At 50.3% G+C, this 17,514-nt stretch overlaps 1 protein-coding gene across 3 annotated transcripts in view; it reads left to right on the top strand.

Annotated features, from left to right (window-relative positions):
• The window catches only part of TAF8 (TATA-box binding protein associated factor 8), a 64,202-nt gene that overhangs the window by 38,544 nt on the left and 8,144 nt on the right, over positions 1-17,514 (top strand). For 2 of the 3 annotated variants that reach the window (XR_011339072.1, XR_011339071.1), the window contains one exon: positions 9,357-9,450. The exons of the other annotated variant lie outside the window; for it this stretch is intronic. The gene's annotated coding sequence lies outside the window, so the exon portion shown is untranslated. Of the gene's footprint in view, positions 1-9,356; positions 9,451-17,514 lie in introns of those variants that run through there. 3 annotated transcript variants of the gene reach the window in all.

Genomic DNA, 17,514 nt, shown 5'->3' with positions numbered 1-17,514 from the left:
GCTGAGGCAGGGGCAGGTGGCCGACGCGTTCACCTTGCGCTGTCATTGGGTGTGCGTGGAGGTGGTTGGCACTGCCGAAGCCGAGGTGGTTTGCAAGGGTTTGTTGTCCTTGGCCGGGGCAGTCGGCGAGGCAGGGCTGTGCAGGGCTTCGCTAGCAGCACGGGGCGTTTTGGGGAGATGGGAACGGGGCTCCCTCGCTGTAGGCAAACAGGCTGTCTGGAGTGGAAATGTCAAGGCATTGGCGCTGTGTCCGCATATCCCGATATCTGTATGACCTGCGATAGGAGGAGCAGGGAGAAGCAATAGTTCCTGGACTAAGATAGATTTCCAGAGAGGTAAGTGTCGGCATTGCTATCTTCACCCTTGTCAGACTTTTTTCTCTATAGTGGTGTTACTTTTCTAGCTCTGGAGCCCTTTCTCTCGTCTCTTTTCACGTGTTGTTTACATGAACAATAGGAGCATATTTAGAATTATGGAGAGTTTGTTAAAGCCAGTTTGCTAAGAGTATTTGAGGAGGAAGGAAAAATGCTTGGAGGAAAGGCACCGAGGTAAGCTGCTTCTGCCAGCTTGCTAAATTTGTCCTTCATCTCTGGAGAGAGTATTTTCATCCTCTGCTTAAATTCTCTTCAATGGGCTGGAAGGTAACAGTTATGCGTGAAGGAAATCACCATGATTAACTTAGCAGTGTGAAGCACTTTAAGGGTGCTAAATACGATCTGGCACTGTGCTAAAATGGGATAAACTCTTTCTTTGAAACCTGTGCTCTATACTTGACTGAGTAGTGCTTTCTGAGATGCTCCGAGAGATCTGCAGGAGAACCTTATGAGCTGGAAGGCTTGAATTCCCTGAGAACTCAGCATGTTCTCTCTCTTAGCACACAGTGCAGCCTTGTCTGATCCTAGCAGCGTTGGTTTTCAGTTCTCATTTTTATCAGCTAGCCTGATGAAAAAGCTCCCACTCCCTAAGAATCATCTCCTTCCATGAATTAAACAAAGGAAGAAACTGAGTTAAAAGAAGACATTTCCCTGCGCGTGCAGCTTCTCTATTTGTAATGAAGTGCACCTTGAAAGCACTGCAGGAGGCAAAATAAAAGCAAAATAAAAGATTTAGCATGTGGTTTTAGCTGCAGAGAGCATCTTCCTCCTGCTGTACAAGCATCTCCTAGGCAGTGACTGGGTATCATCAGCAATTAATGTGTCCAACAGTAGATGTCGATGTTGCTTGCTCTTCCCAGCCGGTGGATGGATGAAGAGCTTTGCTAGCAGCCTTCTGATAACATTTCAGGAAGAAACATGCTTGCAGGCCAGAAAGCTCCGTCGCTGCTCCTCTTTGTTTAATCAGAAATAGAGGTTTGAGATTAAAAGGACTCTTGTGGCACTTTCAAATAGAAATGGAGTGCTTCATTCGTGCTGCAGAAAAATAACGAGGAGAAAGGCTGGTGGTTATTCAGGAATTCCTGCAGAGCTGTATAACCTATGTAAGACATGACTGTCTAAGAGTGAAAGAGGAGCTACGGAAGCCAGCCTAACCCTGCAATGTGTCAGGATGCCGCAAGACATCAGTCATTTAGTTGATAAGCCCAGGAGTCGCATCCCCTCTAGGAGAGCATCCCAGCGCCTTGGCAGGGTACTGATAAATGCACGCTTTTTGCCTATCTTGAATGTTTAAATCACCTGCTTATGTCTCTAACGAAGAGTTTAGGTTCTTTTTCTGTATCTTCTGCCCTTCCTTGCCAGCATTGTAGGTATGGAGTGAGTCCAGGGAAGAGTGATGAAGCCGGTGAGGGGGATGGAGAACAGGCCTTATGAGGAACGGCTGAGAGAGCTGGGGGTGTTTAGCAAGGAGGCTGAGGGGAGACCTCATTGCTCTCTACAACTACCTGAAAGGAATCGTAGAATCATAGAATCACCAGGTTGGAAAAGACCCATCGGATCATTGAGTCCAACCATTCCTATTAATCACTAAACCATGTCCCTGAGCACGTTGCCCACCCATCCCTTAAACCCCTCCAGGGAAGGGGACTCAACCCCCTCCCTGGGCAGCCTCTGCCAGGGACCAATGACCCTTTCTGTGAAAATTTTTTTCCTAATGTCCAGCCTGACCCTCCCCTGGTGGAGCTTGAGGCCATTCCCTCTCGTCCTGTCCCCTGTCCCTTGGGAGAAGAGCCCAGCTCCCTCCTCTCCACAACCTCCTTTTTGAAGAAGATTTTGAACAGTCTCTGATCTATTGATGGTTTTCAAACCTTTCCTTTCTAGTGGATGCTTTTTTGCTGTGGAGCAAACGCTGTTTTCCTCACTGGCAGAACATGAGACAAAGCAGTCCCACCAGATTATTCACTCCAATGATAAATGTGACATCCTGACAGCAGTTCAGCAGGTTCTCCTAACAGCTGCCTGCTTTTGCCCCGAGCTCTTTATCCTTGATAAGCATTTTATCATGAAGATCAGAGCAATCTTATCTGCTCCTTCCTGGCAGACTACACCTAAATGCAGCTGTCTCCATCCTGGATGTAGTAAGAAGCTTCAGACTCCTACCTAATGCTTGATTCTTTTCGAGTTCAGCTCATGCTCCAGGGCCTGCAAAGGAGGTTGTGCTGATGCCGGCACATGTCAGTGGCCATGCCACAGCCCTGCCAAAACTGTGCCGTGTCAAATATCAAACCTTTGGGAGCAGCAGAAAGAAGCAGAACAAAGTCAACAACCCCTTTGTACACGAGTGCCTGCAGCAAGAAGTAACCCTTTATTTTCACTTCACCAAAAGCGAGAGAGCTTCTGTGCCGTGATCAGGACACCTTGACTCCATGGTGGGTCTGTTTCTTACAAGATCTTAGCTTTTACCTTGCCATCCTGGCAAAAGTTTACCTGCTTGACTTGGCTTAAAATTGAAAGGAGTAATAGCTGTGAATCACTGACTGCTGCTTCAAGTTGTGTGGCTTCTAGTGTTGAGGAGGTGTTAGGGATAACCTGTTCTCCTTCTCTTCCTTAGCTTTCTGCTTTAGATAGAGGAATGGTGCCCTCCCAGTACCTGAAGGGGCTACAAGAAAGTTGGAGAGGGACTATTCATAAAGGCTTGTGGTGATACGATGAGGGGGAATGGGTATAAACTGGAGAGGGGCAGATTTAGGCTTGATGTAACGAAGAATTTCTTCATCATGAGGGTAGGGAGGCACTGGAACAGGTTGCCCAGAGCAGTGGTGGCTGCCCCATCCCTGGAGTTGTTGAAGGCCAGGTTGGATGGGGCTTGGAGCCCCTGATCCAGTGGGAGGTGTCCCTGCCCATGGCAGAGGGGTTGGAATTGGATGGGCTTTGAGGTCCCTTCCAACCCAAACTATTCTATGATTCTATGGTAAAGTGCAAGATATTGTGAATCTGGTCATCTTGAACCTAAGGGAATGATGTGGAATGTCTTTACCTCAGCTTTAATGTTCTGCATGTCCCGAGGTTGGAGCTGAGCTGGAGGCAGGGGAAGGAATAGACTCTGCAAGCTAAAACTCAATTAGAGATGCATGGAACTTGTTTAAAGAGACCTATCTGGGTGTCCTGTCAAAAGCTTTGGTGGTATTGCTGGTCTCAAAGTCTAAATAGCTTTTAATAGCTGCCTCTATTTGGGGGTTATTGACTTCCTTGGAAAACTATCCTACTTTCCTCAGGAGTCTGAGAGAATTAAGAAAATGTGACCACAGTGTCAGTAGCCAAACATGTGAAAACCTGGCTCCACGTCCAGCTGGGTATCTGTACGCTTGCTTACGTTACTGCCACTGTAATTCAATGCCTGTAAATGCAGTCCTGAAAAAGGATCTCCCCCACCTCCAAGTCACCTAATGCTTGGATGTGTCCTTCATTGTGCAGCACCCAGAGCTGATGTAATGGGATCTGTGCAAAGAAGAGACAGCTGGAAAGCCTATGGGCCTGGCATCTGCTCAGCTGCCTGACAGAGAGCTTTGAGAGTGATTTGGGACCTGTCCTGTCCAAATCCCTTTCTGTCCTTCTAAACAGGTCATTTGGTATAGCCTAAAGACTCATGTTGCTACTGCCATGAAACCCATCCTGCAGGAAGCTGAGGCTGAAGAGCCAGGGCTGCTACCTGCAGTGTAACATGGTCTCTCCAGGTCGAGGGATGTGATTCTCCCCCTCTGCTCTGCTCTCGTGAGAACTCACCTGGAGTCCTGCATTCAGTTCTGGAGCCCTCAGCACAGGAGGGACGTGGAGCTGTTGGAGTGAGTCCAGAGGAGGCCATGGAGATGATCCGAGGGCTGGAGCACCTCCCGTACGAGGACAGGCTGAGAGAGTTGGGGTTGTTCAGCCTGGAGAAGAGAAGGCTCCAGAGAGACCTTAGAGCAGCTTCCAGTTCTGAAAGGGGCTCCAGGAAAGCTGGGGAGGGGCTCTTGATCAGGGAGAGCAAGGATAGGATGAGGGGGAATGTTTTTTAGCTGCAAGAAGGGAGATCGAGATGAGATCTTGGGAAGAAATGTTTTGCTGTGAGGGTGGGGAGGCCCTGGCCCAGGTTGCCCAGAGCAAAGGTGGCTGCCCCATCCCTGGAGAGGTTCAAGGCCAGGTTGGATGGGGCTTGGAGCCCCTGATCCAGTGGGAGGTGTCCCTGCCCATGGCTGAGGTGGAACTGGATGGGCTTTGAGGTCCCTTCCAACCCAAACCATTCTATGATTCCATGAGATGTGTGGCATCTGATTTTGTTCAGATTCACAGCAAGAAATCAGGAGCTTTAAAGCTCCTCAGGTTCCCTCCTTTGAAAGATAATCACACCATGTAGGTCTTGGGCGGGACTTTGTGCAGACAGGCATTTGGGGCACTTTGCCTACGTGGGACAGCCCAGAGAGACTCCCCTCTCTTTGATTTTTATGACACCAGTTCATTTGTTTAAAGGTTCTCAAGCCTGCTCTCCCCAGCGGTGACTCCTTGTTACGAGGGCTGGATCTGTTCTGCCTCATGCCGTCTTCCTCCGGCGTTTGCTTTCCCTTCTCTCCACGGCTCATTGAGTGGGACTAAAGAACTGCTGATTTTCAGATACCGACCATTCCCTGCCTCCCAGGGCAAATTCTTGCCTTTTGCATGTACGTTCCCATAAATATCTCTGACTCACTCTGCTTATGAAATGCTGCAGTCGTTTCCCCAGCTACTTCTACAGCGTCATTGTTTATTTACCTTTTGTCCCCAGGTATGTTTTATAAGGACTTGGAAAGAGGTCTTTTCATGAGGGATTTGATGCAGTACTCAATCACCCATTGCATATTCTTTCCTTACAGCCCATCTTTCATCTCTCCTTATTCTCTCTTGGCACTAAACTGCTGTGATGAGGCGCTGTAAACAAATCTCGAGTTTCTCTGATGTTGTGAAACACGCGCTTGATTTCTGACCGTCCTGTTCCTCAAATAAACCTTGACTCTGCACTGCAGGCATCCTACTAACATTCCCTGCTGATCAGGATTGAGGGGACGAGTCCACCAGCTCCCTGTGTTATGTATGCATGGAAGAACATGCACACGTCGGTTATTTTAGAATCATAGAATCATTTGGGTTCGAAGGGACCTTAAAGCTCATCCAGTTCCACCTCTGCCATGGGCAGGGACACCTCCCACTGGATCAGGGGCTCCAAGCCCCATCCAACCTGGCCTTGAACCCCTCCAGGGATGGGGCAGCCACAATTTCCCTGTGCAACCTGTTCCAGTGCCTCCCCACCCTCATAGTGAAGAAATTCCACCTTATATCTAGTCTAAACCTGCCCCTCTCCAGTTTATCCCCATTGCCCCTAGTCCTATCACTCCAAGCCTTTGTGAACAGCCCCTCTCCAGCTTTCCTGTAGCCCCTTCAGCTACTGGAAGGTCGTTCTAAGGTCTTCTTGGAGCCTTCTGTTCTCCAGGCTGAACAACACCAACTTTCTTGGCATTTAGCTGAGGAAATATCACATGATGAATACTTTGGATTTTTATTTCTCTCTTTTTATGCACTTTATATCACATGCAATCTTTTTATAGTCTCTTCTTTTAAAAATTGGATATATTAAAGCATGTAATCTTCAAAAATCCAATTAAGATTGATAATGAATGTTATGGCGTAAACTATTATAATCTATTTTTTAGAAAATATCAGCACCGAGCATGCAGATCTTGACCTTCTGATGGTCAGGTTTCAAAGCGGCAGGTTCAACCTGGCTGCTCTGCGTAACGCGACCTGTTTTCCCCAGCCATCTCACCCTGACAATCCCCATTATCTGTGAGGAAAGAACCAGATGCCCTGGATTGCGAGCTGAGACAAGCTGAGAGTATTGGGTGCTAATCCACCACTGAACGGCGCAGCCGTCACCGAGCCGGGCAGTGATGTACGGCCACCTTCTCGTGTTTTCTTCCAGTGTTGCTGCAATCATAGAGCCATGGAATGGTTTGGGTTGGAAGGGACCTCAGAGCCCAGACAGTTCCAAACCCCCTGCCATGGGCAGGGACACCTCCCACTGGATCAGGGGCTCCAAGCCCCATCCAACCTGGCCTTGAACCCCTCCAGGGATGGGGCAGCCACCACTGCTCTGGGCAACCTGGCCCAGGGCCTCCCCACCCTCCCAGGAGAACATTTTTCCCTAAGATCTCATCTTAACCTCCCCTCTTTCAGCTGGAAACGGTTCCCCTTGCCCTATCCCTGCGCTCCCTGATAAAGCGTGTTACCAGGATCTTACAGCAGGGCTTCAGGAACTTCCTTTCGGGCTTTGTCCTTTCTCCTCTGAACCTTTCAGAGGAAGCTCTGCCCCCACAACAGCACCTCAGCTCATCTAATTACTTACTAAGCTCTTTTTCTGGTTAGCTGACATCTGCCCATTTCCAATTAATCCCTGTTCAGAAGCTCCATAACCTGAGCCATCTGGGTAGGTAAGAGAGATAAGCTTCCCATTAAACATTTACAGGACACAACGAGAGAGTATTGAAGCAACTGTTGCTGAGACAACCCAGTCTGCGTGCAGGGGAGGAGCTGACCCTGTGCCTTGAACCACCACATTGTAATCAAAGAAAAATAAATGGGTCTGAAAACGTATGTGGACCCTCACACACCCTCAGATGTGCTCGTTCCTCTTGCTTACGCCCGGAAACGTTCTTGCTACGTTGGCAGGATAAAGGCTTTTAAAATAATTCAATAGCATTTTGAGCCCTGGAAGTTCTAGCAACCAAATAGTCTTTAAATAAAACATTCCCTACTCAAGCGGCAGCTCTAGGTGCCCTTTAACCTCAAATGCTTAAAACAGCTCAGCAGTCGGTCTGGCGCCCGCTCAGGCAGTGAACAAGGTGAAACGTGCCCTTAATTCTAGGCAGAGACATTAGCTTTGTCCCCACGCTTCATCAGTTCCTACCCTTGTTTTGAAAGAACAGTTTTGCTTCAAAATCTTGCTAGGATGGGGTTTTATCTCACAGTCCTTTCTCCTGTTCAAGGTTTCCAGCTTGGGGGTAGCACAGGGAACAAGATCCTTTGCCAACACGTCCCATTCCCTCAGCAGTGATTGGTGCCAACAGAGGGTTTTATGAAATCTGCAGAGTTTCAGGAGTGAAGCCAGGGCACTGACAACCACTTAATGGCCTTGAGTTGCACCAGGGGAGGTTTAGATTGGATATTAGGACCAATTTCTTTGCTGATAGAGTGGTGAAGCCCTGGCAGAGGCTGCCCAGGGCAGTGGGGGAGTCTTTATTCCCTGGAAAGGTTCAAAGAACCTGCGGCCGTGGCACCTGGGGCCATGGTTTAGTTGGCACGGCGCATTGGGCTGACGGTTGGACTGGATGAGCTCAGAGGTTTTTTCCAACCATAATGATTCCATGATGCTATGAACTCAGTCTCGATATCCAGCGGGAGGGTTGGCAGAGAATTGCTTTTAGAGATGTAAGGAGTTGAAGAGGTCATGAAAAGGGAGACAGTGACTCCTCTGCTCCCTGTGTGCCAAGGCAAAGCGCAGGTGACCAGGGCAGATCTTCAGGGATGTGAGTGGGCTTCTCCAAGGCTTGGGGGGCTGGAGGCACCTCGGGAGCTTGGGGAGGACCTTGAGATGCTGGCCTCTTCCAGCACGGAGCCACTGGGGGTGCCACCAGCCCCGGGACCCTCCTGGACCCCTGGTCCATCCCCAGGGATGCTCCCAGACCCCCTGGTCCATCCCTGGGGATGCTCCTGGACCCCTGGTCCATCCCCAGGGATGCTCCCTGACCCCTGGTCCGTCCCCAAGGATGCTCCCTGACCCCTGGTCCATCCCCGGGGATGCTCCTGGACCCCTGGTCCATCCCCAAGGATGCTCCTGGACCCCTGGTCCATCCCCAAGGATGCTCTCTGACCCCTGGTCCATCCCCAGGGATGCTTCTCAACCCCTGGTCCATCCCTGGGGATGCTTCTGGACCCCTGGTCCATCCCCAAGGATGCTCCTCAACCCCTGGTCCATCCCCAGGGATGCTCCTCGACCCCTGGTCCATCCCCGGGGATGCTCCTGGACCCCTGGTCCGTCCCCAAGGATGCTCCTCGACCCCTGGTCCATCCCCAGGGATGCTCCTCGACCTCTGGTCCATCCCCAGGGATGCTCCTGGACCCCCTGGTCCAGCCCCAAGGATGCTCACGGGTGTGCAGTGGGATCCAGGCTCTGCAAACTGAGCCTGATGGAAAATCGAGGGCAGGAGCAGCCAGGGGTGTGCAGCCAGCAGGGACATTGGGGTGTGCACACATCAGGCTGTAAACACATTGGGGTGTAAACGCGTTGGGGTGTACACACACCGGAGCCTGCACGTGGACGTGTGCAAACAACAGGGTGTGCTCACAACAGGGTGTAAACACATCGGAGGTGTTCGCATCGGGTTGTGCACATCAGGGATGTTCACGTCGGGGATTTGCACATTGGGCTTTGCACACGTGGGTGTACACACATTGAGGGGCTGCACATTGGGGTGTAAACACATTGGGGGTGCATGTATCAGTGTACACACATTGTGTTTATTAGGGAGAGGCTGTTCACAAAGGCTTGTAATGATAGGACTAAGGGCAATGGGGATAAACTGGAGAGGGACAGATTTAGACTGAACATAAGGCAGAATTTCTTCACTCTGAGAGTGGGGAGGCACTGGAACAGGTTGCCCAAGAAAGTGGTGGCTGCCCCATCCCTGGAGGTGTTGAAGGCCAGGTTGGATGGGGCTTGGAGCTCCTGATCCAGTGGGAGGTGACCCTGCCCATGGCAGGGGGTTGGAATTGGATGGGCTTGAAGGTCCCTTCCAACCCAAACCATTCTATGATTCTATGATTCTATGATTCTATGATTCTATGATTCTGACAGAATGATGAAGGTTTGAAAAGACCTCTATGATCATCCAGTCCAACCATTATCTCCTTCTGCAGAGCCTGAGCTTCAATCACGCGGGAATGTGGCCGATCCATGCGAAGCTGCCTGCTCCACGCAGTGCTGGGAAGTGATGATCCGATGTGGTTTGTAGCGCTGCTCGTGGAAGAATCGCTGTGTCCCGGGGACAGGAGAGCGGGCGTCTCACTGAGGTGCTTCCAGCTTGGTAAGCTCTCAACTTTTGCTTCTGACCTAGGAGTTGTACTTGAGTCCAGGAATCTGCTGTCCACCTGCTCGTATCCAAAGCCAGATGGAATTTCACAGCCCGTCTGCGCTGCTGGTGGCACTCGGAGCAGAGTCAGCAAAGGATTCTGACTATTGCAGACATGAGAGAAATCCCAGGCAGGCTGAAGGCTGTGGCTAACTTGAAAGCAATAAAAGTGAAACTCATCAAAGAGACTGCTAATTAACTCAACTTCTCTTAGGGAAGGAAGCCCAGGGCTTCCAGCGTGTGAACACATTTCTGCTCGGCGCTTGCCTGTCCAGTGGGGCGTGGGAGTGGGGAAGTTGGAGTAAGGGCAGTGTCCTGTGTTTAATCTTGTATTCCTCTCTCTGAGTATGGGGAGTCTCCTGGGGCTGATGGAGGGCAGAGAAAGCTTTGAAAGGCTGCCAGGTTGGTTGAGGGAGTGGAAAGTAGAAACATCTGTGTAATCATGTCTTGAACAGCAATCATTTCATAGAAGCGTGGAATGATTTGGGTTGGAAAGGACCTTAAAGCCCATCCAGTCCCACCCCTGCCATGGGCAGGGACACCTTCCACTGGATCAGGGGCTCCAAGCCCCATCTAACCTGGTCTTGAACCCCTCCAGGGATGAGGCAGCCACCCCTGCTCTGGGCAACCTGTTCCAGGGCCTCCCCACCCTCACAGGAAAGCATTTCTCCCCAAGATCTCATCTCAATCTCTCCTCTTGCAGCTGAAAACCTTTATCCTTCATCTTATCCCTGCACTCCCTGATCAAAAGCCCCTCCCCAGCTTCTCTGGATCCCCCTTTAAGTACTTCTTATTGATCAGACATGGTGAGACGGAGTGTGGAGGGGTTTCCTTTCTATTTGCTGACCCTTTATTTTACCTGCAGGGGAAATGAACGCACCCTTCTCCGTCCATAGCTGTGACATAACCACGTCTTGGTGCTCTCTGTGCCTCTCTTCCTTTCCTTCCTCACTCAGAGGCTGATGCAGTGGCTCTTTCAACCTTCAGGCACCCTGAATGTGCTTCACACCAGGATCCCTTTTTTGTTACGCCAATCCCTGTCAAAACTTTACATCCTGGTGCCCACCACAACCCCTGGCACTCCTGGCAGCGACGCAGCAGGCTCCAGAGGCTGTTCTTGTGCTTTTATTCTGACGGAAAGCAACATAGGGGCTTTCCTTCTTTGGAAGCGTGGCTTTGCTCCACATCCCCACTGGGCTTTGCCCTCTGTGCGCAGGGTTTATCCGTGCTGTGCGGCTCTCTCCTACGTCACATGTTTTCAAGAAGCTCTTGCCAGCTTCCTGCTGGGGAGCTGATCCTGCTGACGTCCGCAGAGGAGGCCACGTCAGGCAGGGCCAGGAAGGGAAACGCTGTCCTTTTTTGGGTGCAGACGAGAGCAAAGTCTATTGGCCTCAGCAGAGAGGAGGGTTGAGATTCAGGAACAGATGGGCTCTGTCAGTAATTTAGCACCAAGAGCTTAAACAATACCCAGGATAAACACACTCCAGGACTGGCAGACCTCCCTCTTTTTACTCAGCTCAGCACAATATTTTCCTTTCTCTTTTAAAAAATGTTGTTTCACTGCTTATAATTAATTAGAGTGGAATGCTTTTCCAGAGTTATATTTAGATTTTCTGCTCTGGCAGCACTCTCCCACTCCAGCTTCTCTAATGCAGCTGCATCGCTCTGCTTTTCATAGAATCATGGAATGGTTTATGTTGGAAGGGAACTTAAAGCCCAGCCAGTTCTACCCCTGCCATGGACAGGGACACCTCCCGCTGGATCAGGGGCTCCAAGCCCCATCCAACCTGGCCTTGAACCCCTCCAGGGATGGGGCAGCCACCACTGCTCTGGGCAACCTGTTCCAGGGCCTCCTCACCCTCACAATCTCCCCTCTTGCAGCTGAAAACTGTTCCCCCTCATCCTCTCCCTGCACTGCCTGATCCAGAGCCCCTCCCCAGCGTTCCTGGAGCCCCTTTCAGTACTGGAAGCTGCTATTTTTGAAATGGAAACCATCATTTGTCTTCCACAAAACTTACCAGTTTCATGTCCCAGGGCAGCCCCTGAACTGGGGCACTCCTGGGGGTTCAAAAAACCCGTGTTTGTGGAGAAAGAGAAATATCAAAGCACAACAACTCCATACCTCCAGCTTCGGTGTGGGGGCTTTCAAGTGCCTGGAAAAGGAGCACACAGATGATCCAAGGGCTGGAGCACCTCCTGTACGAGGACAGGCTGGGAGAGATGGGCTTGTTCAGCCTGGAGAAGAGAAGGCTCTAGGGAGACCTTAGAGCAGCAGGTTATATATATGCACGCGTGTTTGGGAATTTGGACCTTTTACAACTCTTTATGTCAAAAACCCCACCTGACTGCTCCTCAGCTGCTGGGAAAAGCCCAAGCTAGACGCAAAATCCAGAGCAAGGCACCTTTCCCCAGCTCGCACGTCCTACCTACCTGGCAAGGCTTTCTCTGCCTTTCCCCAGCTCGCACGTCCTACCTACCTGGCAAGGCTTTCTCTGCCTTCCGCGCAGCCCTGCCACGGCTGTTCGCTGCAAAGTTCCTCCTTTCCTGTGAGTGGCTGTGTGATAAGGCTGCTCTGTTCTGTGCCTACGTGGAGCAGATTAAAAAAAAAAAACTAATAAAAAAACTAACAAAAAATAAGCCTACCAAAGTTACAGAGCTGAGGAGGAGATAGTTAATCTGGGAACCGCTTTCTGCTGAAAATGAAGGACAATTACAGTGCTGCCACTGTGGGATGTGCTGCTCAGCTGGAAATTCCCTTTACAACCCCCAACCCAACGTGATCCTGGGGCCTCCCAGCCCAGCCTGGTTTAGGGAATGTGTTGCCACCAGTGAGGGTCACACCCAGGGCTCTAATCCCATCCAGCAGCGGTGAAAACCTGTTTGGCTGGGTCACGGAACAGGAGGCAAAGTGGGTCCATCAGGCCATCAAGAATACTTCTGTTTTTCTCATGTTGGACAAGACGTGGTCAGATCTCTTCTATCCCACGTGTGCTGCCTTTCTTTGCATAGTTAAAGCTGCATCAAGTGTAATTAGGCAGCCCTATATAATTAAGACTATTATGTAAGGTAAGCACCCCACAGAGTAATTGTGGCCAATTTTTAGCATACCCAGGGGCACTTATAGGGCCCAAGGTGGCCCTTCAGATGATTTACCTGCTCACATGTCTCTAGGTGTGTCCTAAGTGACATCTTTGAAGTGGATGTTATTGTACTCCTGTTGAGAAACAGCTGGCTGGAGAAAAAATACTCTTTTTGTTCTTCCTCCTTGCAAAAAAAGGACTTTCATATCTTGTTTCTGTTCTGAGCAGGCTGAAACTGAGACTCTGGATGCGAGTGACCCAGATTCAGGTGTGACCTGCCAGAAGAAGAGCTTGACTTCGAGAGCTGACACTCTGCTGGGGGAGCGTGGGTTGCGCTTGGGAGTATCGCACTTGCTGGCTACCTCTCTTGCTTTTTGAGGAGAAATTCCAGCCTGGTTCTGAGAAATCACAGAATCATGGAATGGTTTGGGTTGGAAGGGACTTCAAAGCCCATCCAATTCCAACCCCTCTGCCATGGGCAGGGACACCTCCCACTGGATCAGGGGCTCCAAGCCCCATCCAACCTGGCCTTGAACCCCTCCAGGGATGGGGCAGCCAGTGCTGCTCTGGGCAACCTGTTCCAGGGCCTCCCCACCCTCACAGCAAAACATTTCTGCCTAAGATCTCATCTCAGTCTCCCCTCTTTCAGATTAAAACCGATCCCCCTCATCCTGTCCCTGCCCTCCCTGATCCAGAGCCCCTCCCCAGCTTTCCTAGAGCCCCTTTCAGCACTTGAAACTGCTCTAAGGTCTCCCCAGAGCCTTCTCCACTCTGAACAGCCCCAGTTCTCTCAGCCTGTCCTCAGGTGGGAGCTGCTCCAGCCCTTGGATCATCTCTGTGGCCCTTTTCCCCAACAAAATGGTGCTGATGTGAAAAAACTTCCTTGACATGTTTTTTCTGTAGTGGAAGGCTGTGTCAGTCCTCCTGCAAATATATGAGATTCCTCTTTTAGACTCTGTTCTTTTGAGACAAAAAGCAGCCCTCTGCTTTCTCCTACTCTTTTACTGGAGTTCCTGAAAGCCACCGTGCCTCTTTCCTGCCTGAAGATTGACCTCCATTCAAGCAGCAAAATGCCTGAGACAATCCCTACCCTAATCTGCATCTCAGCTCTAAACCCGGAGTCACTCCATCCTCGTCCAGAGCAGTGTGAGCATGTGATAACTGAATATCAGCACCAATCCTGTTGCAGAAGGCAGAGAGTCACTGAGGGAGGACGCATCCAGAGGCTGTAGGAAGGGGTAGGTTGGAAAAAATTACACCGTTGACCACCCTCACAAACCAGGATGAGTTTTTCTTGCTGTGTGTTGTCTGTGCTTGAAGGAGGGAGCGTTGGGAGCGTGAAGGATCCATATCAGAGTCTGCAGAGCTGCTCTTTGGGTAGACCAGATCCTCCTCAGGCTTGCCAGCAGCACACGTGGACATCTGGGATGCTCTCTGTGTTCCCATCTGCACAGAGCTCAGGCTTTCCCTTCTGAAAATAAGAGTTGAGAGAGCTCTATCAACCAGCTCTGGGATCCAGCGGGGTGTGAGGAGTGGCTGAGCGTCAGCCTGTGGTGCTACAACACCCTGCTCCCTCTGGCTCACCAGGCTGCGTGCTCTGCTGGTGTCCAGCCAAGGGAGCTGCAGGAAAGTCAGTGAATTTAATCCTTTTGGTAGCTTCTAAGTGTTTAAAATCACAGTGGGGCTTCTACCCTCTCTCCCACCCCAAACCACACACCCACACCTGAAATTTGATTTTAGTCTTTATTCTTTCTCTCTGCTTCTTCTAGCTGACTCCTGTGTTTCCGACCTTAACATAGATCTGCAGACCCAGTTCATGTTTTCTTCTTAGCAATAATCTCTTTTTTTTTTAAATTAATATCTCACCCTTTGCAGGAGAGAAGGAAAAGCCCCAAACATGTGAAGACTTGTGATGAGATCTCAAGTGTTGGCAGCTTTGAGCTGGGATTTCTAATGGTGGAAGAGAACAATTTGAACGCAACGTGGCCTTGCTAGAAAGAGGGAAAACACCCATTTATGGCAGGCAAATGTGTTCAATCGCCATGCAAGGGCCCTCCTGGGCTCTGGAGCAGGCAGGGTGAAGGGTGTGAGAGTTATTATTAGCGGCTTTGTATGATAAAGAGGGCCTTGGGTTGCCTGGTCTCAGCAAAAACTGCTGCACTTAGGAGTGCTCTTGAGAATAAGGGAGTGCAAGGCAGGAATTTGAGACCCTTTTAAGGTCTGTTTACTCTTCCAGCCTCTGCAGTTTTCAAGGGCATGTATAGGAGGCAAATCTGAAATGGTTATCACGGGGAGAGCTGCAGGCACAGGAGGGAGTGGGGATCCCTGGAGCCCTGTCAGCCAGGAATAATGGGTCATGTGGGACTGGCTTCCCATATGGAGTGTCTGTGATCCAGGTTGAGGACAATCCCTCTGCAGGGACCATAAGAAAACAGTCCTGGACCTTGTGGTTTTGTATGGTTTGTTGCTACAGGGAAACTGGAAGGTGATTTTCCCGTCCCTTCCCCTCTCGCGCGTTGTTTTCTGTGGGGATGCCATGGTGTTCATCCTCTTTCTAGCAGGGATTGCCTCACAGCTACGTTCCCAGCTCCTTCCACTCATTAGAAATGCTCCTTTTCATAAGTCTCCAGGTGCTCTTATAATGAGAAGCGAGCCTCCGTGTGCGTCAGGAAACTGAGGCACCTACTGAGAAACAGCGAGCTGCTTTTGCAAACACAGGGCAGGCAGGTGCCAGCAGCAGAATAAACCCTATCGTGCTTGTTCAACTGCTTTTCAGGCCAGTTAGGGGGAACACAATCCTAAACACACGCAGCAGAGCTGGGCAAGAAGTTGATTTAGAATCATAGAATCATAGAATCATAGAATCACTAGGTTGGAAGGGACCCAGTGGATCATCGAGTCCAACCATTCCTATCAAAATTTCAAACTGGCTTCCCACCTTGAGATGGGTACCCACCTTGAGATAGGTAGACTCATAGAATCCTAGAATGCTTTGGGTTGGAAGGGACCTTAAAGATCATCCAGTCCAACCCCAGTGCAGAAGCAGGGACACCTTCCCCTGGATCAGGTTGCTCAGAGCCCCATCCAACTTGACCTTGAATGTTTCCAGGGATGCTCCACTACCTCCCTGGGCGACCTGGGCCAGTGTTTCACCACCCTCAGTGGAATAGATTTTTTGCTTTTATCCAGTCTAAATCTCTCCGCCTATAGTTTAAAACCATTGCTCCTTGTCCTGTTACAACAGGCCTTGCTAAAAAGTCTGTCCTCAGCTTTCCTGGAGCCCCTTTCAGTACTGGAAGCTGCTCTAAGTTCTCCCTGGATCCTTCTCTTCTCCAGGTTCTCCCTAGGGATGCTGTGCCCAATGAGGGATGTGTGCCAGCAAGTGAGCTGCATGTTGTTTCTTTTACCCCTGGGTAACTCTTCCCCTTGAGACACAGCTCACCCCACTCTCCATCCTCACATGCACCGCGGTCTTTGGTGTTTCCTCGCACAGCCTTTGTCACCTCGTGAAGAACAGTGTCCGAGCTCTGGATTTCCAGCTGTTGTTCTTGGCATGTCTTAGCCACCGTGTTTGTTTTTTGGTGCCTGCTCAAGTTCCAGAGGTGCTGAGAGATCCCAGGCGGCTTCGCTGACCTCTCTGTGGGAAGCAGGGACATAGCTGTCTGGGGTGGGAGTGGGACCATCCCTGCCATTACTGATGGGTGGGGTGGGGCAGGGCTGGGGTATAACTGGGCTCCCAGAAGCATTAATTATAGTGTGAGCTGGTGATGTGGAGGACAATCACTCTGAGGAGCTCTGGGGAACACTGGTCAGCAGGGGTGGACTGAAGCAGCCTGGCCAGGAATTCTGGGCTCTCAGGATCATCTATACTCTTCTCGTAACTCTAGCAGAGTCCTTGGGGCCAGATCTTTGACCATCACATCCCTGTCATACCTCAGGGCAGCCTCCTGGAGACTCTTCTCAGGATATTGAAGTTATGTTTTCCTTAAGCAAGTTTAAATGTGCCTATTATGTTTAGCTTAAGCAGGTTTTAATGTGATTGTTTCAGTCCAAACCCAGCTTCTACATGGAGCTCCTGGGTTTTTGTAATGCGAAACCAAAGTCCTGAGCAGAAATTGAGCAACAGATCAAGGCCTTGGACAGGCGCCGAGGTCTGACCTGAAAACGGCTCAGGAATCCAGCCCCCACCTCCTCTCCTCAAATGTTCACAGATAAAATCATGACTCTCTTAATTCCTCTAAATATGAGTGGAAAAAGTTGCCCCAGAGACTCCGCTAAAGCCTTGGTTGTTGCTGAAATGCAGAAATATGAAGAGAGAGCTTATGTGCTGCTTCTGTGAGTAATGAATGTAGCTCTAACCTGAAATTTGGGGTCCAAACACAGATGAAGTCCATGTGCAATCCAAAGCCATGCCTAAACCCAGATTTTTGAGTAAATGACCCCTACTTTAATAACTAGGCAACTCCCTCTGGTTGCACACATCCTGGCAGCGCAGGGAGAGTTCCAGCTCTGAAGCCAAATATCCGTTCGGCTCTGGCCTCCCTGGCTTTCTTGAATAACAGAACATTCCATGTGACTTCTGCAACAGGCAGAGAGAAGAAAACCACGTCAGCCTCTTCTGCCGGAGCCTGCAAGACAGCGAGCAAACGTGTGGCTGCTGATATTATGTCTGTCTTTGCTCTGATGCTCAACTGGCCTTTGGTGCCAGCTAGAAAGGAGCCGTGTTCTGCTTAGGGACAGTGTGCTGGTCACATATTGGGCTTGTTAAGCCTTAAACCAAAAGCTCCAGGAAGACCTTAGAGCAGTTTCCAGTACGGAAAGGGGCTCCAGGAAAGCTGGGGACGGGCTCTTGATCAGGGAGGGCAA

Source organism: Phaenicophaeus curvirostris, chromosome 24, assembly GCF_032191515.1.
Source record: "Phaenicophaeus curvirostris isolate KB17595 chromosome 24, BPBGC_Pcur_1.0, whole genome shotgun sequence".
Classification (NCBI taxonomy): domain Eukaryota; kingdom Metazoa; phylum Chordata; class Aves; order Cuculiformes; family Cuculidae; genus Phaenicophaeus; species Phaenicophaeus curvirostris.
The sequence above is the reverse complement of the archived record's forward strand: the minus strand, read 5'-3'. Positions and strand labels throughout refer to the sequence as shown.